The 25188-nt window shown below is 37.0% G+C and overlaps 1 pseudogene; it reads right to left on the reverse strand.

Moving 5' to 3' along the window:
- The window catches only part of LOC113095738 (WD repeat-containing and planar cell polarity effector protein fritz homolog), a 42770-nt pseudogene extending 22084 nt beyond the window's left edge, over nt 1-20686 (reverse strand).
- Nucleotides 20687-25188: the final 4502 nt, after the last annotated feature.

The raw sequence follows: 25188 nt of genomic DNA on the forward strand, positions 1-25188 counted from the left end.
TCAAAGTTTATTGTTTATTGTTTGTTGCCATTTTAAGAGGCTCAATAGTGATCTGGAAAAGCTAAGTGTAAACAATACACTCTACCAAATTAAAACTGATGATTTACATGACATATTTTTCCTTTGGAAAACAAAAACATAAAAGAAAAACATGGAATATTCAGAAGGCTTTTAAAAGATTACAAAAATTCCAGAAAACATACTGATGTATTAGTGTTCAGTAATCATGGCCAAATAAGGGGAAGATTCAATGATAATCCTTCCAAAAATATTCAAAATTTGTGTCCAGGGGCTAGTAAACAGGTTTTGGAACATGTGAGCAGTGGGTTAAACCAGAATAAATCTGCTTAGTTAGTTAATGCTCCATTCCTTTAAAACATGTTTACAGCATTGCCTGAAACACTTACAAGCAGTGATATTAATTTCTAGAAAAATATAATAGAATATTCAATGATGGCGGATAATTTGGTTCTTAAATTATAGATCATTCTCTAAAGATTCTCTTATCATTGTCTGGCTGTCCATATACATCTTAAAACATCTTAACCTGTACTAATTAAACAGCTATAGATGCAGAACAGATCATTTGTGGGTCAGAAATGTGTGTCCATCACAATCATAGGCCAATCAAAGTTTTCGATTTCTCTCTTTGTACTACAGCACTCACAAAGTAACTTCATCAAGGCCACAACAGGTCTGACTGCGTGTGTGAAACTAGCTGAATAAGTGACAGATGTAGAAGCCCTCCTGGCACCCCTTCCCTTACACTCTTTCTCTCTCTCACACACACACACATAATTACTTTGGTAATTAGAGGCTCTGGAGGCCTGAATGGCACTCTATGGGGGGCTACTACGAAAAGGGAAGGGGTGGGCTGGCAGAGTGAGAGAGAAAAAGAGAGCGAGAGAGGTTTGTCAGGTATCTAGAGACCTGGCACAGAGAGCATTAGCCACATAAGCTCTAAACAATACATGATATGAGAAAATAATTAGCAGATTTGGGATAGTGTCCAGTTTCACAAACAAGGAAAAAGACAAGAAGCCATGCCAGATTCCCCTGAGATTCAGAAGGAACCTTGACGTGTGTGTGTGTGTGTGTGTGTGTGAATTTTCTGTGCCTTTCCAACTTCTATTGGGAGTAATGGAAGAGGGAGAAACAGAATGGACTGACGTTCATGACCTGTGGGTGTGCATGCTGCCCAGGCCCATGATGGGAAAATGAGCAGTGAGAGAAACTGCAAGGAGAGGGGGTAGAGACAAGAAGAGGAGAGACAGAAAAGAAAGGATAGAGTGAGGGTAGTGTGCAAGTGTGCATTTACTCACCATCGCTGATGGTGTCAGCAGGTAGTGCCCCACCAGAGTTCTGTCAATGGCCACCCGTTCAGCCTGAGCTCCGCCCTGAATAAGGGTCACCAACACACCTGACCTCAACAGCAGCTACACACACAGTAACGAACATTCAAAGAGTCATAATGTTTCAGAAATTCTGACTCTTAAACAAGAGTACCAGGAAATTGCATTCAAAGAAACTGTTCAAATGAATATTGCGCCATATTCTGCAAAAAATGAAAAGAACACGACAGGAGATATTTTAAAAGGTAGTTTCATCTGTTTGGATCAATATTATCAAAGTAAAACCTTTCAAGCTCCAGCTCAAAACACTTATCAACGCATGCACCCAAAAACTATATCAATGAGGAGCAAATAAGGTTTGACATTAGTTCTGCATTAGAAGTTTAATTTAATGTAGAAGTTTAAATTACTCATTTTATCTCCCGAAATAAAAATATGAAATAACAGATATTTTAAAATTACAAAATAATTTTCCACATCAATTTGAAAATATATTTGTGATTACAATTTTAAACCATGATTAATAATAGAAACATGCTATTAAGTCACCGTAACGTCTTCATTTTTAGAGCTTGTTTTGGGTCTCATTAACTTTCCATAAATTGGACAAAAATAGCAAAATATCTTCCCCTTAATCCCTTTAAAAATAGCTGTCTGACAACATCTTGACTGAAATTAGGGGGAATGTCATCTCTGTACAATGTCAAAAGGTGATAAAGGTTGCATTGTCCAATCAGACTACTGTGCAGGTAAAAACCATCTCTGACCACAGAAAAAAAACGTAGTTTAGTCTCCCTGCCCTTTAAAACATCTGAAATCAAGCACTATACTATGTGCTGAAAATGTGTGCACATGTGGCTGAAGAATTCTTCCACACTGAAAGGAAAACTGTTGGGCTACAGTGATGTGCTTGGGAAGGGAATCCTTTTTGATCCCAGAGATAAATTCCCTAAGAGTATCAGACACAAACAGTCTGCATATGCTTATTGTCTGACCTCTACATCTACATGAGCCAACTCAGGCCAAGAAGGCCTGATGCCTGCTGGGTACTGGTGCATGCTGGGTAACGTACCTGACGGCACTGTTTGCTTCTCCATCTGACACTCATGACCGGGCATGACTGCAGCAGCTCCTGAGAGAAAGAGAGACAGAGAATGTGCAGTAGGAATGAGTAGATGCCGTCTGAGAGTTTTCAGGGTCAGGTTTTGAAGGATGTTTCCAGTTTCAGATATTGAGAGGCAGCAAAAATGAGCCCGAGTTGGACTGAACAAAGCTAGGTTTGTGTGAGAGAGCCAGAGGCAGAGAGGGAGAGCCAGCTCACAGTCCCAATCATCCCCCTCAAATATCCCCCACGATGACAGAGAGGCACCCACACAGGTGCTGAGAGAGCACGAGCGAGAGAGGTCGGGGGGATTTTCTCTTTCCTTATGAGGAGAGAGAGAGAGAAAGAGAAAGAGAATGCTCCTATTTGTTAATCAGACGGAAGGAAATGTAAACAAATACCTCTAGTTCCTTTAGGGCATCACGCAGCTTCTCCGGATGACGGTTACTAAGGAACCAAGGGTAACCTCGACCTGAGTGACAGAAAGAGAGGGAGAGGACACCGGAATGAAACGCGACGTCATCTGAGGCCAGAAAGAAGCAATAAAAGACAGCCGAAAGAATGTGTTTTTGTGTTTGTGGGTTTTAAGGGTGAAGAGAATTGACCCTGAAATACAGCTCCACCTGAGATCACCCTACAAATGAATCTGAGCTGACAGCTCAAGAATTAAATCCACTCATTTCAATCCTGATGATGATTTGGGTACAAACACATGTGACACATAAACTGGAATCAATAGGAAAATAATTGATTGTTAAAAAAATTTAAGAAAGTCTCATCCCATTTGGCTTCAAGTTGAATCACAGTCCTAACTGATCATTTTTAAATGTCTTTTAAGGTTTATCTTCACTTTACAATGTTTAAATTATTATATTTATTTTATCATACAAGTTTATGGTGGCTTTTTATATTTTAAGATGAATTCAAATTTTATTAGCATTGTTAACATTTTTATTTATTTTAACATTTCGTATATATATTTATATAAATTTATAAATATTTTATTAAATAAGTTAATTTAAAGCGAGTTTTAAAAAGTAAAGAAAAAAATACTATTTGGTAACTAAAATTATTATTATTTTTTAAACTAACTGTATTTCTTCCAAATAAAACTCGAAAATTAACATTTTAACGCAAAGCGAGGATAATAAACTTCCTCTTTCTTTTAATGTTTAAAACATTTCTCTATTTTCATTAGCTAAAATATTTACTTTCATGATTTTTTTTCCATGTTGCAGACAGAAGGGATTTAAAAGCAAAATATTAACTAACAGCGCAACAGAGACTAAATTCAGTGTAAGGCCTCATTCAATCAGCGCTCCCTGAGTTAGCACAGCCACCCGAGGGAAGAACTCAAAGTTACCATAACATATTAAACACATTAAATACGCCACTCCAAAATGCCTCGTTCCGCTCACAAAGCCCCCCAAATTTCCGCTTAGATCTCCGTCCCTGTTTCCCTCTGGAGCAAACCAGCGAAGGGGGAAAAAAAGAGAAAGAAACGTTAATAGAATTCTCGGCTGAGTTCAATCTGTGAGTATGCGTTTGCATTTATGCATTAATACATTCATCCGGGACAGGGACCCAAGGAAATGGAGGAGGTCTGTTATTTATTTTCTTAAAGATTCTGCAATCAAATCCAATCAGGTTTTTTTTTATTATTATTTCTACACCATTAAGAAACATCTCCTGCCTTTTAGGAGTAAGAGGATGCAGAAATAAATGAATGCAAATGAAGGAGAGGGGGCGAGAGGGGGACGGGTCTGTGTCTTCTGATAAGGGTGTTTGTGTTTTTCTCGAGGGCAACAGGAGTTACCCCACCAGCAGGGTGAGCGGGTAGGAGGTAACTGGTCATTGCAGTGGGAAGACACTGGCCATACTGGCAGTGAACATCTCACAACAACATAAGAGAGTCAGTACATTAAAAAGGGGCAGAATAAAGCTATACTTGTCTTAAAACAAATAAAAAAACTGAAAAGCAAAGAAAAAACCCTGTAATTTTGAAGTGGTTAAATGTGAAGCTGAAGGAAATGGTCCGGTCAAAACCTTCAACATACCAAAAAAAAATACCATGTTTTTTTTGGACATAGTACCGTGGTAACATTATTGGATTCTTCATAGTACTTTGGAGATCTATGGTACGTGGAAATACAGTAGCTAACATTGAGTACCGTGATATTAAGATAAAAGCATCACTGTACCATGGTATCAACAGAACACTTTTTGTAAAAGACGGCTGTCTTCGATCTTAATGAAGTCTGCAGAATTACTATAAATGCATATTTCCTGTCCAAAATTTTGTTAAATTGCCATCAAATTGTCCATCATTTTACTTGCAGCCTTATATGTAGTGTTCTTTCATTTATTTCTTCTTCATTAAGGTTGCGTCAGGCTCATGAGTGTTAAAGAAAAAATAAAAATAATAGTATAATATTTGCAGGAAAATATTATAATATAAAAATAATATTTAATATTTGCAAGATTTATACTAATGGGGCACTTCATTTCCCAGGCATCTGAAGCCCAATTTAAATTAGGAACCAGATGAGTGTTGCTTCAGTAACATGCAATGTTCTTAAATTATGAGCTAATATGAACATTGACACAAAGGTTAATTGTTTGATGATGGATTACTTACTGTCTGCAAACTGCTGTTTCTCATAGTAGTAATGCTGATCTGTAGGAGAGGCTACACAAAGAAGAAGACGTAAGAGAGAAAAAAATTTTTTTTAATGATTTTTCAATCTTTAGAATGGATGCTAAAGATGAATGTGCATCTGCAGATGTTGTCTCTGGGGAGAACGCAAACATACTTTTCACATGCTAACCAGTTTAATTTGTCAATTCATACAATATCCAACAATCACAGAAGCACAGAAACTCATGAACTCACTTCCACCGCAATGTAATGTCCACCACATTTCAAATCATGTGATCGAAATTACATTTTCAAATATTTTAGTAATAAAACGCAGGACTTATTTGTCCTGCTAATCTTTTTTTTTTTTTTTTCATAGATGAGATACTAAATTACATAAATTAAATAACATTTTCAATGTTTCTTGCATAATTTGAAAAATAACACCTTTGCTGGAAACAACACACAATTAAAATACTATTATTTAACAAATTAAATTTTCCTTGATGGCTCTTTATTGCTCTCAGCTGAAACTTTTGTCTACTTAGTAACCAATTACATTAATTTTTAATAAAACTTTAGTGGCAGAAGTGTTGGTTATGATGAAAATTACATTATGATTGCAGGAATGTTGTAAAATTAGTAATAAATTCAATCCATGGCATATAATAGTTGCCATAGTTTAAGCAACACCCTCAATTGTCTTTCTCAGCATATTGTCACTCAGTTGTCGTCTCCCCACAAGGTGTGTGTTTGTAAGTAAAGGAAAAACACTGACTCATACAGTGAGAGGGGCATGTATGCCGACAGACGGAAATGACTGAGGACAAGACCAAACTCCTGCTTTGTCAGCACGCTCTCTTTCCAATGTGCTATAGTTCCATACCTTAAGCCCCACCTCACAGAGAGTCCCAGATCTCCAGCCCACAGTGGCCCAGCCAGACGGCCCCCTTCCCTGCCTTGCTCTACAGGAGCATTGCCTCTCTCTGCTGGAGGCCTGGACCTGCTGGACAACTCCAGGATTACTGCTGCTAATCAGATAAGGTCCATTCTGCCCCTGCCTGCCCCAGACACACACATCTGCCACGGGATAGAGAGGTGGAAAGAGCCCCCTTCCTCACATGAGCATGGGTCTCCTTCGCCCTCTGCTGGAGGCCATAAGAAACAGCAGGTACCACTTTCAAACAGAAACTCGATTTCCAAAAATAATCAATTCTAAAGTCATTTTATATAGCTATTTTATATAGTATAAATTACGCACTACAGATTAAAGTCAAATAATAATTCATGAACACAATATAAAAATGAGTTCAGACTTTGATTTTTATTGTTAATAAATGGTAGGTATGAGAAATAAACTATGACTGCATCATTAGGTTCCCCCTCAATTCCTGGCTCTTTGAATCAAATTAGACTAAACATCTGAAAGTTAAAACATCAAACATCAAAGCCTTTGTGTTACCTCAGATAATAAGACTATCATAAATGGAACAAACAAAACCTTTCAAGTCTCAAGTCTGAAGTATTCAAAATGAATAACACTTTTGTTATTGTTTAAATTAATAAGCTTTTCATGTTTCAGAGCCTGTCCTCTCATGTGGGGTCTGGATTATTTAATGTTTAATCTGCCACAAAACACTTCATCAAGAAACCTGGTGGCACTTCATCTGCCCAGAAGCATTTAGAGAACATCTGTAACAGTGATGAGGCAGCCCACACGTGATCTGTAAACTTTGCTAAGCTTATTTTAGCGGCAAACCTTAAAATATTAAATATATTAAAACAAAAATTAGATATGGCACTACCCTGACAAATTTCACTATTGGCTGTGATAGATGAAATTTGATGTCCTTTAAGCAATGTCAAAGGAAAAGGATTTCTTAGGGAGCTGTGAGCACCTGGAAGTTTGACTTTGCATTAAATTTACAGTTGGACTCTTCATGGACTGTGTACCTCTGACATTGTGTAACAAATAAAGAACTATTTTCATCCTCCCATCCATCCATGTTTATGGATCTTTTTTGTTTTTAATACATTTTTATTAATTTCTTTCCCTCCTTTTCTCACACACTTACAGTACACCAGAAGAGCCAAGAAGAAAGATCAAAGAGTGAAGAAAGAACAAACATGCAAAAAAGGTTACGATGTGAGGATTCGAACTATTAAAGCACCATTAAAGAACAGAAGGAACAGGACGACAAATTCAATGTTGTGCGTTTTATCACAGTTAATTAAATTATTTTATCATTATTTATCACAAACTGCCTCTTAAAAGCTATAATTAAGGGTGCTATAAATTTAATTATTAGGAGACAGAACGTCTCTGGCATCTGCTGGTGAAATAATGACCAACATAAATGTGACACACAGCAATTTAACCGCCACTGAAAGAACTAATATTGGTTATTACACAAGACAAGGCATATGGGTGCATTTAATGAGAAGCAAAGAAGACAGCAAAATGAATATAGCAGGAATACACCTATAATAGGCAGCCAAATGTGTGAAAGAGAGAAGTTATGTATGTTTTAAATACCTGTGACTTGCAGGCTGTTCCTGAAGGACCACAAATACAACTCCTACAGGTAGAATGACATCTGATCGAACTCAAACAGGAGCCTGTCCAAACTGGGAGAGAGCCAGTGAGGAAGAGGAAAGGCAGTCAGAACAGTAGCAGAGATATGCAACAAGAGCCCTGTGTTTCCTATCACCACAGATACCTCAAAGAGCTGCAGAGATAGGGAGGACTGTTTTCAGACTATAACTAGTTTTTGGCACTTTCGGTCCACACACAATAAAAAAAAGAGGAGTTCATACACATTCAAAAAGACACATCAACTTAAAGGAAATGAAAAAGGATGAATCCTCTACACAGATAAACATATGCTTCTCAAGGGTGCTTACTGACACAACATGCTGGCACACACACCAGACTATGACACCACTCACACACTCTCTGTTTTCTTCAAACACACACACTCGCTCCTGCTGTGTTTCTGGGTTTGAGCCAGAGCTCTGTGCCAGGTGTCAGCCCAGTGTGGAACACCTCTGCACGTCTCAACAAGGTGAACACACCTCGGTCTCCTCGACACACACACACACACACAGACTGACAACTCCCTGGACTAGTAAGCCACAACACACTTATTCTTTCTCAGACAGATGGCATTCAAAAAGAACAGTATATTAATTCCTACACAAATATTAGTATCCAGTCAACTACAGACAATAGGACATGTCTAAAAATCGACATCACAGGAAAGGAAGACGCAGGTTTTTTTATTCTTATTTTTCTCTTCATTAGGTAGCAGCTGCATCTTATGTTGCATACTATTTACTTTAGATACTTAATTAGAGTAACATTTATGCATTTCGCAAATTTAAGGATGCACAATATATTAATACCACAATATCAGCTGATGTTAAGATTTTTTTCATGTATTGCACTGGTCGATATTGATTATTTAATATTGTTCATGCTCATTTCCTATTCATTTATATTACCTTTGCTATCATCTAACACTCACCTAAAGTGAATCTCTAAAAACACTAATAATTTAATAACACTCAAATGTAATCTTTAGAAAATCTCATAATAATTTTTCATACTGCACAATATAAACGTCGTGACACCTACAGTAAATTCAATTAACATTTAAAACAATTATTTTTATTTTGAATTTATTTTTAAACAAGCAGTATATAAATATGTAATTTACCAGTGGAATGAATATAATTACGGCTTATAGGTTTCAGATAAAATTTTAAAATTGGTACCTTCCAATTTCTATCCAAAGTAAATAAAATAAAGTAAAAGTAACCTAAATTAGCTTTTAGGCTAATATTGAAAATTTTTAGTTGTTGAAAAATGCTGAGAAATGAGAGGACAGGGCTTCCACAGCCATGCTTAAATCCTAAAAGTTTTGAATTATTGAATTAAAGGCAAAAATGTTTGCTACAGTAAAAACAAATGAGATACGAGATATCACAAATATTAATTAAATAATTTCTTAATGTAGCAAAAAGTAAAAACATTCAGCATTAAGTGATAGAGAATCACAATGAGATTGGAGAATGTCACAGGCCAGACACAAACCTGCAACACCCGTATAAAGACCATAATGCATGTGAACTGATAGCTATAGCGAAGCTTCAGCAGAAACATGGAGTTTGACTGAGATCGAAAAACTTTCAAATATCCTTGGTCCAGATGTCTATCCATCCATGTGACCTGTTTGGATGGCTAAAGGTTGCAGAAAAAATTAAATCTAATGTCATATTGAAGGAAGAGCAGCCTCTCTGCTTTCTGTCTGTGTCACAGGGTTAGCGCTGAGCATGCCAAGTCTTATCTCGAGGCCTGGGCTAACAGAGGGGGAGAGGGAGAAAGAGAGAGGGGCAAAAAATTCTACCACTTTCCTAAATAAATAAATAAATAAAATTTACCACAAACATAAAATAACGCTAAACCAAAAAAAAAAAAAAAGTGTTGGGAAAACGCTGTCTCCAGCACAGCCTCTTAACAAGTTTACTGACATAAGAGGATTCTTTCATCTTCTCACTAGCTTTTAGAGCAAGTCAGCTCTTTCTCTCTCCCCTGACAGAAACCCAATTTCTCCACAGAGGGAAGAAGCTTCAATTCACACTGGAGATAGACAGTCAGGCGGAAGAATAATTTTTGATGACCCAGTCTCAAAATGGCCATGATAAGCTAGAAAATGAGACAGAACTGCATCTTTATTTTTGACATCAGGGTGACGCAAGGCTGCTATTCACAACAGAGTCCGGAGAAGCACTTAGAATGAAACAAAAGAGACAATTGGTCTCATTGTTCCACCCAAATTAAGACATGAGAATGACCTGAATGGCAAATTAGTGAAACTGCTTATCAAAACACAGCGCACACTCCCTTCCTGGCACTCACCGGAGGCCCAGTGCTCCCCGCGCGCTTGTTCACGGTGTCATCGGGCACGTCCCAGTGTGCTACGCTGCAGATGCCACAGTATCATGAACACAGCAGCGCCGGCCGGCTGTGTCAAGCTGCTGAAGTGGCCGTACATTTGCATGCATTAATGGGCTTTCATTGTTCTGTGCGCTAGCAAATTAAGAAGCAGTATTTACTGATCTGGGTAAGAACAAAAGAGAGGTCAGCCAGTGGGACAAACACAATCCCTCTACTCCAGACATTAAAGCACAGCTTCAAGTTGTTCAGCGTTGAGTGTTTTTGAAATGGCTTTTTCCAGATATTGTGATTGATTGTTTAATTGGCTGTCTGAGAGTTCCTAGTAATTGTTTCGCTGCTTTGTTTCAGGTGTGTGTATGTTAGCAGTTTGTGGAGAAAGAGACAGTTTTTGTGCAGCGCATGCAATTAAATCTGCATTTGCAATTCTGGTTCTCCTTTTTTCTGCACCAAGGTCATCTCATTGAGACCAGCCAGCTCAGTGGAAAGAGAGAAACGTGTGTTTGTGTGTGTGTGTGTGTTTTAATGTGTGAAAAACACTTAAGTATTCCTTTGAGAAATCTGACAAGTGCATCATCTGCCTGTGACAGTCCTCTTCTGTGTCTATGGTGTGTATGTAAGGCAGAGTAGACCCCCCCCCACATTTTTTTAAAGTCTATTTTCCTTTCTTTGGGAAGAATCACAAGACCTCCAAAAATTGTTAGCAGGTCACCTTCAGTGTTTGAACTTAGACCTAAATTGTAGCTTGTCCAAAAGCTAGTGTGCCCATGATAGGCCTCTAAAGATAGAGATCATAGTCACATAGTATCAAAATATCATCTTAATATATATATATAATTTTAAATTTTATATTTAAAAAAAAGTTTAAATATTCACCCTAAATTTTAAGTAAGTCAGATATTTTATATTAGTAGTATTAGTATTTAAACTAAGATTGCAATTGCGCACAAACCTCAGCTTGGAACTCCAACAAGGATGTTCTGTTCAGGATGTTCTCGAGAACGAGTCAATCTTTTGTTCGTTATCTGGCTCGGCTCGGTGTTCATCTTCAGTTCTCTCTTCACAGCAGTTTAGTCAGTGTTTGAACTCAGAGGGAGTTTCAGCCACATTAAAAAAGTTAACAGCTTAAGTCCTTTGTGGATTTATGCGTATTGCAGACGCGAACCGTTTCAAACGATTCAGTTCGATTTGGTTTTGAACTGGTTCAAAAATATCCGGTTACATCGAATGATTCATTCGCGAACCGGATATCACTAAACTGCAGTGTTTTGAACGGTCTCACAACAGACCCGGAAGAGAAGACAATGCTGAATAAAGTCATAGTTTTTGCTATTTTTGGACCCAAATATATTTTCGATGTTTCAAAATATTCTAACTGACCCTCTGATGTCACATGGACTACTTTGATGAAGTTTTTCTTACCTTTCTGGACATGGACAGTATACCGTACACACAGTTTCAATGGAGGGACTGAGAGCTCTCAGACTAAATCTAAAATATCTTAAACTGTGTCCCGAAGATGAACGGAGGTCTTACGGGATTGGAACGACATGAGGGTGAGTCATTAGTGACATAATTTAGATTTTTGGGTGAACTAACCCTTTAAAGGGATAATTCACCCAAAAATGAAAATTTGATATTTATCTGCTTAACCCCAGGGCATCCAAGATGTAGGTGACTTTGTTTTTTTCAGTAGAACACAAACAGAAATTTTAAAAACAAACCATTGCAGAGGAGGCGCTTATACAGTTCAGACAGATAAGGCATTGGAATGAATCAGAGGTAAAAAAAAAAAAAAAAAACCTAGGATATAATTTGGTTTTGTTTGTGTATGTTTTTTTGTTTTGTTTATGTTTTAAACTAAATGTGTTAAATGTATTTTTTTTTTAGCCGTGATTCCCATTCACACCAATTATAAGACTGACAGACTGCAACAGTTTGTTTTAAACATCACCATTTATGTTCTACTGAAGAAACAAAGTCACCTACATCTTGGATGCCCTGGGGGTAAGCAGATAAACAAAATCTTCATTTTTTGGGTGAAATATCCCTTTAACCTAACTATCAACAGCAAAATCCATTATCAACAAACTACAACATATTGTAACTTAAATGAACACATAAACAAATGTTTAGGATAATTTTATATTTAGTAAATTCCTATAAGAGCAATTCAAGTCTGTAGCTGTTCCTACACATGGAGACATACAGGAACCAAACTGAGCAGCAGTCAAACTACCTCTTATCCTGAGCAGAGGAACACAGTCAGAATTAACTGTGATCTTTTCAAAGGAAACAGAAAAACAGCAGTTGAGACTTTGACCTTAGTCAATCAGCCAAACCAATCAAACGTGCACATCACAATAAAAACAGTTATTACAATGTATAAAGGGCTTTTTCTATCTGCCCTGTTACTACTTTTTGTTGTTCTGTACTTGACAGTGACAGTTAGTGAAAGTGAAAAAGTGACGTACCATACAGCCATATATTGTGACCTATACTAAGAATTTGTGCTCTGCTTTTAACCCATCCAAAGTGCACACACACAGCAGTGAACACACACCCGGAGCAGTGGGCAGCCATTTATTCTGTGGCGCCCTGGGAGAAGTTGGAGTTCGGTGCATTGCTCAAGGGCACCTCAGTCGTTGTATTGAGGGTGGAGAGAGCGTTGTACATTCACTTCCCCCACCTACAATTCCTGCCAGCCCGAGACTCGAACTCATAACCCTTCGATTGCGAGTCCGACTCTAACCATTAGGCCACTACTTCCCCATTAAGACATTTATATTAAAGGAATAGTTCACAGTGTGACCGAATAGAGAACTGGATCATATGTGGACAGTATTTACAAACTTTGGGTAAAATCAATCCTTGACAAATTCATCAGAATCGACAATGTGTCTCACAATGTGCTCAAGTGCATTTCAATCACTGAAAATGACTGTATGTTTGCCGTAAGTCTCTAAATTACACATTAGATTTGTCAAAGCAGGTGAACATTAAAGTCAAAGAATGTTTTACAACAAGGACAGGGAGCATCTAGCCCTCAGGTCCTACTCGGATTTAAAAGGCAACATAATTAAATCCCTGGGAAAACGAATCTTTATCAAAGTCTTATCAGTACTCTCTCCCTCTCTTTCTCTCTCGAAAACACACATTTTCACATTAATATTCAACCTGAGCAAAGGATGAATCCATCAGGCAATCTTTCTGTTTGCCCAGTGGTCGACCCCAAAGAGACGTTGTTCCTCTTTTCGCTTATTTAATCAGGCCCAGATTAAATTTATCATTCCTCATTTATGGCACTCTCGCTTTAACTGTACCTTTAGTTCTGCCCTTCGTAGTCAATTATCATCCTCACCACCAGCGCTCGATTCATTTAATGCAATCAAGCAATTTTTTTATTCTATTTCATTTGAATTTTTTCAAAGCAACAGGACCTTAGCGATGTACCAGAACACAGGGCAAATTGAATAATAAAAAATGTCAGACAAAATTAAAAAGGTCAGGCCGGTGAATTCACGTGCAGAGCACAGATAACCACCGCAGAGTTTAGCTGACTGCAGCGGAAAGAGAGAAAGAAAATCATCAGCAAGTGATTGACCTCTGGTGACCCCGTGCCCCTATCCAGGGTCATAACGGAGAGTGGAGAGAGATGCACCTGCTGATTTCAGGAGACGAGTTAGGGAAAAGCAGACATGTCCTTGACTTTCCTCTCTCCCTCTCTCTTCAGAACTCTCTTCAGTCACAGACACAAGTAAAAGTGTCCCAGGTGAAGAATTGTAGCCCCTCAAACACCCCTCAAAAGCATTTTAATTGCATCTTAACCCATCAACCTTTCACTCTCCCTTTCAGAAAATCATAGCAACCTTTTCCTGACACTTGCTGTGTTTTTAGTACATGTTATTAGGTTTCAAACACCACACGCAAAGATAGCAGGCTTGTGTTGAGCTTTAGCACTGACAATGTTTCTTTCTGTCTATAGAGAAAATAGTGATTTTTAGGGTTATAATGTTTTATATATAAGTATATAAACATAATATAATTTTGTTATTTCTTTTTGTGTGTTGACTCCGTTTCAGCACTACCACCTCCGTTTTTCCTTTCTCTCCTCTGTATCTCAACGTGAAGTTACTGAAGTGAAAATATAAAACAGTACAACCAAACGAAAACAGAAAAGGCAGCAGCTCTTATCAGAGTCCTCTAGGGCACAGCCTGGCCACAGCCATCATCATTAACATTGAAGAGACACAAAACAATGGAAAACACTTTGGGAGAGAGGAACGAAAGGGAAACGGGGAAGTCAAACATACAAGTAGATGTGCTGACAAATAGGTGTCACAGATTACAGAAGGGCATGATGGGATACTGGAGGATTCCCAGGAGTGCTGTAGGGAGGGTGATAAGACAAGAGGAGAATAAAGATGATGTGGAGAGAGAGAGAGGAAGTGATCTCCATAAGAGTGATAAGTGGCCCAATAAACAGAGAGGAGGAGAAAGAGAGAGAAGGCAAAGGGCTGGGAGTAAAGTCCATCATAACATTCAAGAGAGAATCTGACTGGAACAATAAACTCTGCAGGAAGATTTTGCCAAGTCTGAGACCAAGTACTGATGGATAGATATTTTTGGCCAAGCTGGTTAGGACTGGTAGACCAAGTCAGGACCATGACAAAAACAGCTTTATGTTTAAAACAACAGCTTTAACATTTCATTATTATGTCATTTCATTATTATTTTTTATATTTCAAAATGCACTTTTTTCTGGCAAGTTTTATTTAAAAAAAAAAAAAAAAAAAGTCTGGTGAATCATCCTTCACAAAGTGATACTTTTGGTAAAAAAAAATTGTTTACCATCTTTCAAAATGTTGATTAATGTATGGATTTTATTTTGTAAATAGTCAAGCTAAAATGAATGAAGTTGAATTGCCTGATCTTGACAAGATCATAGTTTAAAAAATCTCCTACAGCCTTTTATAGAAATGCTTAAATATACTTTTTTCATGACAGGAAAGACCCAGCTGGCTTTCCATGTAGGGATATTTCATACATTTCCATAAAAAGACCTCAGCTCAAAAGACAACACACCAGAAGCACCATATGCAAGCAGAGAAAAGAACTGAATTAATCTATATATTCCCATCTGTCTGCTTTCAGCGGTTGAAATACCATAGCGTCATACAATTTATACTGTATCATATCAGTCCACTCATCTATTTCTCTCCTCCACTTTCTCAGGTCCTCATAACATGAGAGACAAGTCAAGTGTGACAGACAACATGTGGCTACACTATGTAACATGAAGGTGCCATTGAAGAGACACAAGGACAGAGTGGCGCCATGGCACACACACACACACACACGCAGCCTGAGTGTCTCTGAGAGACCTCTATTCCCTATATTCACATTCAGCAGGCAAATAATAGCGACTGACAGACAAGCAGCTCAAAATGAGGTAAAGCTAATACTATTCATGTGAGAAGACATTTACAGTATATCTGTGTGTGTGAATGCCCATGTGTAAGAGGTGTCAATCAGGGCCGTAAATGAAGTTGGGCAGCGTGAGTGACATGGCCAGGGGGCAGGTCTGTCTGTCTGTCAAATGAGAGGAGAAAGAATGAACAACTGTGAAAAACGAGATCCCGAAGGGATGCAAAGGAAAAATCTACTCTAATTGTTGTCAGAGAGCAGGAGTGCGAGTTCAAGAGTTGAAAAGTTCAGACAGAGGGGAAAAAAGGGTTTGAGACAGATAAGATCGACATAAACATGTACAGGAATTGCCAGCACTCTCAATCTCAAACAAGAGTTAGCGGCAGTAACTGATACTATTTACCAGCTTCTCTTCATGAAGAGGTGGGTTAAAAAGAGGAGGAGAACTGTAGAGAGGGAGGGAGGAAGAGAAAGAAAGAGAGAGAGAGCACGTGTCAGCAGGTTTGGATAGATGGTTTCTGATTCTGTGCCATGTTCTTGTAGAGTTAAACTAGCAGCACACACAAAAAATCACTGTAAATAGAAAAAAAGCAGCACAGCAACATTGATAATCATAGGAAATCAGCATATTAGTATGATTTCTGAAGGATCATGTGACACTTAAGACTGAAGTAATGGCAGCTGAAAAACTATCTTTGGCATCAAAGAAATCAATTACAATTTAAAATAAATTAATAGAGAAAAAAAGTTATCTTTTAATAATTTTTAAATTAATATTTCACAAAAGTATTGCTTTTACTGTGAATGTTATCAAATAAATGCTGCTTTGTTTGATGTAAGCAAATACTTTGTGTGTGTGTGTGTGTGTGTGTGTGTGTGTGTGTGTGTGTGTGTGCATGCAATAGTGGTAGGGATTTTTTTGTGACTTTTTGAGCAGGTCATCCTGTTTGTCAGTAGGTGGTAACAAGTAAATCTCTTTAAGAATGAGTAATTGACTCATTGATTCAGCCCATTCATTATATATATATATATATATATATATATATATATAGAAACTCCCTGGAAAAAAACTCCCTGCATCCCAATTTGCATAAATGCCCAACAGTATTTGCAAGTAGTAATCTTGAATACTATTTAGGGGGGGATGATATGCAAACTGGGATGCAGGGACTATCTTAGTCTCGCGTAGCCGGTAAGTGGGTGTGATGTCCGAGGCTGAGACTGGTACTGTCTTGATTCATCGAATCATTTATTCAACAGATTCATTCAAAAGCCCTGACTCTTAACTGTTATATATTACATTCACAATTGTGCTTCATTAACATTGAACATTTTAATATATTTACTACAATACAGTGTTGTTTCAAAGTTTGATGACTTTTAATACTTTAGAAATGTAGAATTTTAAATAGATTTTAATACTGCTAATTTAATACAAACTGAGTTGATTGTTTCCATCACACTATTTTCTCTAAATCTGAGCAAAGTTGATCCAAGCCCTTCAGTCAAATTGACCAAAATTCATGGTTACTTCATTTAGCAAGCCAATGTGTGTCCGTGGGTGAGTGTTTGTGTCAATTCAATGCCCACAACCTATAACCTAGTTCTATGATTGAGCATATGAGGGTTTTAAAATTGAATGTGCAGGCCGGCTGTCTTAAGTTACTAAACACATAGATAAAGACAGCTTTACGCGAGCTTTGATTTGAATTCTTCTATCCCGACATGCCAAGCGTAATGGGATTCTTTTTAGCATAGCCGTAAACATGGGTGGTAATAACCTGAGACTAAAACACACACAAGGAGGTCTAAGTACATCTGTAAACGTCATTAGAGCAAAATGATCAGGAGAAAGAGGACTACAATAAGAACAGAGGAGAGAAAAAGGGAGCGATACCTTTTAAGCAGTTGTTTACACAGAGACTTGGAGCAGAAAGCTAAACAGTGGGGGCACAAGGCTGGGTCACACTACTCAGAGCCGAGGAATTTTATGTCATTTAAGAAATGGCAGGGATCTTTTTTTTTGTCTGAATACTGTTGGGGCTTTTTCAGTGACTTTCAAACACAGGCGAGAGTTCGTTTGCAAAATAAATTCTGGTGACCAAAGGTGAGTAAGCATCAACAAAAAACCGCAAGGAGCCGCTAAACGACGGGAGAACAGTTCTAGAAGCCTGTCTATCAGTGTCCAGTATGGTTATTGGTGAGACAGGAGTGAGAGAGACAGGTGTCAGTGTGTCCGTGTCTTTGTTTTTGTTGTTGGATTTACTTTCTTTAATGTCCCTGCCAGCATTCATCCCCTGACGTTTTGCGGTTTGGCCCCTTGACAAGGATGCGTGGAAGGAGAAGACCTCGGAACGTTTCGAGCCTCCGAAAGGTCAGGAGAATGTTGCAGACTTCACAGCAGCTCATCACGGATAGTCTCCAGGACGCTGTCACAAAAAAATGACAACCTGTCAATCCAGAAAGGCAAACGTTGACATGGTGGCCAGTGCACAGCACACACCTGCCCTTCCTCTCGTGCTTTTCCCTCACTCTCTTCTTTTCTTCAGGGAGACATCCAAAATTATCGACCTCATTTAGACCTCTCAAAGTTATTTCTCCATCAGACCACACAGAGGACAAAAATCACAGAGAGTTTTTTATGAAACTTAAAATTAATAATAATAAAATGATAAATTTAATGATATAATAATAATAATAATAATATAATATAACTAATAATAATGATCAAATATATATAAAATAATTTGATTAAATTCAAAATGTACCATTTAATTCAGTCTGTATGTATAAATATACTTTTGTCATTCAAAAATATAATATAATAGACTTTTTAATATAATTAAAATGCTATAAATGTTATGTATAATTTCTGTCACTGAAAAGAACTGAAAAAAAACTTTCTAAATGTTTTCAACATATGCCATTTCGCCAAACAAAAAGATAGTCCCACCCCAAACCCAGGCCATTGGTGGAGCAAATGTTGCTGTGTCAGGCTGGTTTGGATGTATAAAAAAATAAAAAATAAAACCTTAAAGTACAGCTTGTTTGATTAGTACCAATGCACAATTCACACAGACTGCGCTGACAATCGAAGAACTACTTGCAATGAAATGTTATCTTTTTCTCCAGGTGTTTTTGGCATTCTGGATAAGAGTCTTGCCCTCTTTCTGACCCCTAAAGCCATCACTGCTGACAGAGACGAGACACAAAGTTATTTTCAATTTAAAACAAATGTCGGCTTTTCCAGGGTAACCTCTGACCTTTGAGGTTGAGCATCATCATGTGAGTCTGTGACTGGGTGAGGAGGAACAGAGAGAGCAGGCGGAACAGGAATTCTGGGTTGGACTCGGAATGCCGAATTCTCCAGCACCTGGAGCGGCTCCATCTGACAAGCAGCCAGAGGGATCAGCCATGCATGCACAAAACACATAGGCCCAAGTGCCCCTCTACAAACAAACACAATAACTTTGATTCTAATGGGATGCCCACTCCATGTTAAACCCAGTTCACACACTCCCTGCTATTCTGTCCACGGCTCCTGCATGTTGTATTTGAATGATAGTGAACACATACATGTCTCTCCTCTTCCTCTTTATATAGGGAAATCCTCAAACGCAGGCGGCTGGCCGCAGGGAAGTGGACACAATAGCAGGGAAGTGCACTGTTGTGTCAAGCCCTGTCTTGTCAGATCCAATATCAGCTTTCCCAAACAGGGGCCTTCAGGGTCGGAATCAGACCTCAGAGAGTTTTCAGCAGCAGTTGAAGTATTAAAATGTTCCTTAGAGAGCTCGTATTTCAGACATCATCTTCTCCTGACAAACTAAAGGCGGTTCTCACCAATCATTTGTGTGACTAAGAGCCAGTGCTGATGACGTGGACTAAATATTTCATGAGAATGTGTCAAGCCTCTGCTGCAAATTACAGCACAATGACGTGAGATCTGTGTATTTAAAGAACAGCATTAGTGCTAATGTTTGTATGTTTCTCAGTGACACAACATCACTATTTATTCCCAGAAAACACGTGTAGAGTCTAACAACTAAATTCTTAATTCTGTATTTTTCAAAAGGAAAAAATTCTACACATCCTTAAAACAAGGTTAATTTTTCTGACAAGTAAAACCTTTTTTTTTTTTTTACAGACATATACAATTTAAACATTTTCTAATGATTTACTCTTATGCTCACAAAGACAGCATTTATTTGATCTTAACACTGTGAAAAAATGTTCAGCAGCCATTCCTCCAGGCTTGAGTGTCACATGATCCTTCAGAAATAATTCTGATACAGTATGTTGATTTGGTTCTCTTTTATTTATATGCAGCTTAATATTTTTGAGGAAACCATGATATAAAAACATTTCAGGTTTTTGATGAATAGAAAACATTTATTTGAAATATAATCAATTTAATGCATCTTTGCAGAATAAAAGTATTAGTCTATTTCAAAAAATTTTTTGAACAGTGCAAGTATATAGTCATGAAAACACTTAAAATATAGGAAAAAAAACTTTTTTTATACATTTTATACACACATGAAAGTGCTGCCAAAAATAGTTATTCACCATATTGGTAACTTTGTTTGTTCAAAATTTTGTCATGGAAAGTAAAAATCCCTGAAGCACTGTTACTTTTCAACTTCTGGTTTAAGAGTTTCAAAGGCAAACGGACCATTGTTTTGTAGCATTAACTTGTCAACTCCTATACAGCCAGGCACTGTCTATACAAACAGAAAAGAGACATTTGAGCTTAACACTTCAACACTGCTAAATAAGCAAAAACTTTGATGGTTATATTTTTTTGCACTAAAAGAAGGTCAAGATTAAGCAAACACTGAAAATGTCTAAACTGTTTGCACTTGACTATCATGTAGATAGATTTTTTTGTCTGACAAATGACACCGGACTCACCCCAAACCATACAAACACACACACACACACACACACACACACACACACACACAGACAAACAAAAACACACCTGCATACATGTATGAAAGCTTTTTTTGAAGGATCCAACCAGCCCGTCAATACAGACCATAGACTGTGGTTGGTGTGACAACGCTATCTCAGCTAACATCTGTACGGTAACTTAGGTCTCAAAAACTACAGGCCTAATCCCTACACTGATTGAGAGAGACGCTAACATAAAAACAAACCTCAAACTTAGGAGCCGGTCCAGGATGCCCACTGTCCTTTGGTTTCTCCATTTCTCAGCATTGTGCAAGAGAGTGTGAAGGCCAGAACTGCCTGTCCAGTTTAAGGGATTTGAATTAATGCTAAATGTTTTGATGCTGGACAGCTACAAAAAAACAACAACAACAGAGGCCGACTTGAACAGCACTCTGATCCCCAAAGCAATGATTCACACTTTAGATGAGTGCAGTGGATGTGTAGGACTCTAAGAAGAGCATTGTTCAAGCAAGCAAGCAACCAAACACCAAAAAAAGACATGAGCCAGAGAGCACTGCACAATGAAACACTAATGTGGCTCTTGTGTGGCCCATCAGCTCCCTCCACTGCAATGAAGAGGGAACTACAATATATGAGAGTCATTTCATCAAGTGCCACTTCACCAGTCTTATCAGTTAATCACAATGTGACCTAGATTAATCTGTTTTAGACTGTTATTTAACATGCATCAATTTACATATACAATGCATATATTATATATACATAAATAAATATTATAAATTGTCACATTAAGAAACTAAAATACAAGATGACAATTACCTTTTTGTATTTTTCAAAATCAACATTTTAAGTTAAAATTAACATGTGTTAATTAACACTTTTGAAATATTTAATTAATAAATTAATAATGTTAGTTAATATTTGTTAACGAGAGTTCTTGCTTAATTATATGCAGAACACAACAAACACAACAAAACCTGCTTGACACTTAAGTTTATCTAGCCATATAATAATATATTAAAATATTTTATCAAATAATTTATAATATTTTATTTATTTTTAGTTAATTGTTTTGCTAATAGCAAAGGCTGTCATATATATATATGTGTATTGGTTTGTGTATGAACACATAAAAAAACAAAACATAATTAACAATTTAACAAAACATCATGTATAACGTAAAATATATTTTTTAAATGTATATTTCATCTCATTTTATTTTACATTATTGTTGCGTAAACAACAAATGTACCCTTATGCTAAGGAAAAGGCACATTATCCGTGCTGTCAAATTAAGGGCTTAGATTTCAAAATGGAAATCTCATGGAAAGACAGGTGATTGACAGGTGGAGGGAGGGGCTGCTTTATAAGCAGGTGAAGCGTGAGTGTGTGGCTGCCAGACATGGGAAAGTTTGAGGCTGACAGAGTGTGTAGTTGACAGGCATGGGGAAGTCTGAGGTTGAAAAAATCTTCAAGAGTAAATATTCCCGAGGGATTTGTTGTTGAAGCTAAATCATAAAGCACTTAGAATGATCACGAGCCAGCAGAACCCAGCTGTACATTTGTGAAACAATCTGACAACTTGAAATGTGTCTGTCTTTAAAACCCCTAGAGGAGAAACTAAAGAACACTCGCTTAATTGCTTCCAATCAGGTTTCAACTACCTTGAACTAAATGTAGTGCCTTCAAAATCCAAACAAGCATGAGTTAAATGAGAGAAATCAACATGAAACCATTCATTGATTCAAAGATTCAAACTTCTTTTAGGTGCTTCTTGTTTATTATTTGCTTGCATTTATGTTTGTTATAGAAATTATGCAAAACTAGTGCTGCACTGACACCTAACGTTCATAATACATATCAGACAAATAATCTTAAATCATGGCAAGAAATAAGCTCATGAGAATGCAAGTAAACATCTAAAAGATGGACATCAGAGTTCTCACGTAACTTAACATCATATTATCAAGATGGATTTTGCTAACAGACAATGGAAAAGAGATCATAGTCATCTGGTAAAGGGTTTTAGTGAGTCACTGACAGACAGTACCAGATCACTAACAGATACAACCACCTTTGACTAAAGCAGATCATTGTGATATAGAGGTTCGAAACAATTCAGAAACAAAAATAAGGGTATGTGAATCTTAATCCAATCAACAAGGATTAAAAAAATGTCCACGTATTACACAATACTTGGCACTTTCATGGTGCTATAATGCCAGTTCTGACATTACTACCGTGGTTGAACACACAAAAAAACATCAACATGTATGGAGCAGTGATACCATTCAGTGAATTTAGGTGCCATGACCTTGCCGAAACCAACTGTACATGGGTAAAAAATGCCACTGCACAGAAAAAGAAAAAAAAATAAAAAAATAAAATTTTACTATTGTTTTTTTATGTCTCCTATGCTCACCAAGGCTGCATACATTTGATAAAAAATACAGAAAACAAACCCACATTATTTTATTAAAAAAATATTTATTTTGTGTGTGGAAATTCTTGTAACAGAATCAATCTAATGCATCCTTGCTGAATAAATGTTGTTAATTGACTTTTAAATTTATTTCATAATATTCAGATAATTGGCACAGGTATGGACAGAATATACATTAAATAAATAAAAAGTCAAATATATCTCACTTCACAGTCCAAAAAGTTATGTAGCTCGTCTGATATATAATGAAAGAGTTTACGCTCTCTCACCCAAACAAAATGTATATATATTTATAAAAAAGAAATTTTGGGGGGGGGGGGGTTGGTTCACTCTTTTCTTTGCTCACTCAGGCACTGAAAATATAACACATCTCACAGTGCATCTCTCTATTCAGAGGCATAGTTTGATGAGGTCAGAGAGTGCAGATGTTCTCAAATCCCTCACATGTATTATTCTGGTTTTCCATCTCTGCACAGACCATGCATATCCATGTCTCCAGGTACAGCATGTATATAAGACACAATAACAAACATTTCCAGATGAACAATAGAGGTACGCAAAATCTGTGAAAAACAGCACAGAAAGTCACTAGAGCATGAATTGATAGAGGTGCAGTGAATCAGGGACACCATCTGAAACATGACAGCTGAGACATGACTTTTTAAAACACAAAGAGATGTCTGAAATCTGTTAACTCATTATTTATCTGAACTTAGAGTACTGAATAACCTTTGGCTCAAATATCAATAAAATGAATAACAATAAAAAAACATAATAATTGATAATAATTAGTGCTTCAAAAAATCCCCTGCTTTTTATAGGGTACAAAACAAAAATGTAGGCGGTTGATCAGACTTAATGCTGCTTCATCTTTTATTTATAATTTAATTTGACTGATTATATTTTCATTTTAAATAGCTTGACATCGAAAGAGTTAACTAATGTCTAGCACAGATTAAGGTCTGTAACGGGGGCCTGCTGAAGCAGGTCTGGATTATTCTAGAATTTCAGTCTTCACAGTGTGCAATGTGATACTGTGCTATTAAAGTTTTTCAAAGCTGTATTCACTGGTGTGACAATCCTGTTATGGTTAAGAGCAAAGGTTATATGATTTAAAGGTTAAACACATTTTCCAAAGCAATCTTATACATTAATTGCATATTATATATTAATGCCAATGTGTATATAATCAATTTTATTTTAATTATTTAATTGTTGATACCTATTATTTAATTATATTTTATTCAACATTAGTAGCTACTACAATATCTCTTGTCCATTAGCGTAATGTAAAATTACTACAGTATCTGACAAATTTTTTTTATTTCAGAATTAAAAAAAAAAATGTTTTAAATAGTGTAGGTGTATCACACTCAACTTTTCTTCACAGAAAAAGAAAGGTGTTATTAAACACCAGTCTCACAATACACAGTGTGAATGAAAGAGCCTGAGGGAATGAGAAAGAAAGAGAAATTTTTAACAATCTTATAAAATATCCTGTATATGATATTCTATTACAAATATAATTGAGTGGAGAAAACTATATCCAGCAACCTGAATGCAATTGTTGAACAATTAAAAAGCACTAATAAACTGAAAGCTTGAAATCTCCTCTGTTTTGTGTGTGTGTGTGTGTGTGTGTGTGTGTGTGTGTGTGTGTGTGTGTGTGTGTGTGTGTGTGTGTGTGTGTTTGGAGTTATTCTATGAACTTCTCATGAGGAAGCAACATTATCCTCATAAGGTTTGTAATGAGCCTGTAATGAGTTCATGTAAAATGCAGTAGGAAGATCATCTGTCTCATCCAGAGCAAAAGTTCTTACAGCACTGAACTGATACAGAGGCCCTATATCACCCTCTCAACATACGAGACAGCGAAATACATCCATCATAAGAAATACTGTGAGTCAATGGATAGGGTCAGGCTGCTTTTGACTGTATTTTCTGAAAGAGTTAAGCTTGCATATCAATTTCATAAATGACTTTGTTAGTACTAGACTTTGAATAAACTGACAATTATCCTAACTGAAAATACTTTTTAGAATGCGGAAATATGGTCTCATAAATTTGTATAAATAGGTTAAGTGGGGATATAAGGTATAACAGTTCTGATAACCTTAGTTTCTGATTCATATGTCATATTTATATCACTGTCCTTGTTAAAGTCTCAAACTAACAGATCATAATAATGAATATGTACTATTGATGACACAGACCACATGTCCAGTAGGCTTATACTAATCTATTCCAAACCCTTGTGAAATCATCTTTACTCCTAAAACCACAAGCCAGTATATAATTTGGTACAAGCTGACAACAGGGAACCCTATCCGGGCAGCTGAACCAGTCCAAAAGGTG

Source organism: Carassius auratus, unplaced genomic scaffold, assembly GCF_003368295.1.
Source record: "Carassius auratus strain Wakin unplaced genomic scaffold, ASM336829v1 scaf_tig00215781, whole genome shotgun sequence".
In the NCBI taxonomy this organism is placed as follows: domain Eukaryota; kingdom Metazoa; phylum Chordata; class Actinopteri; order Cypriniformes; family Cyprinidae; genus Carassius; species Carassius auratus.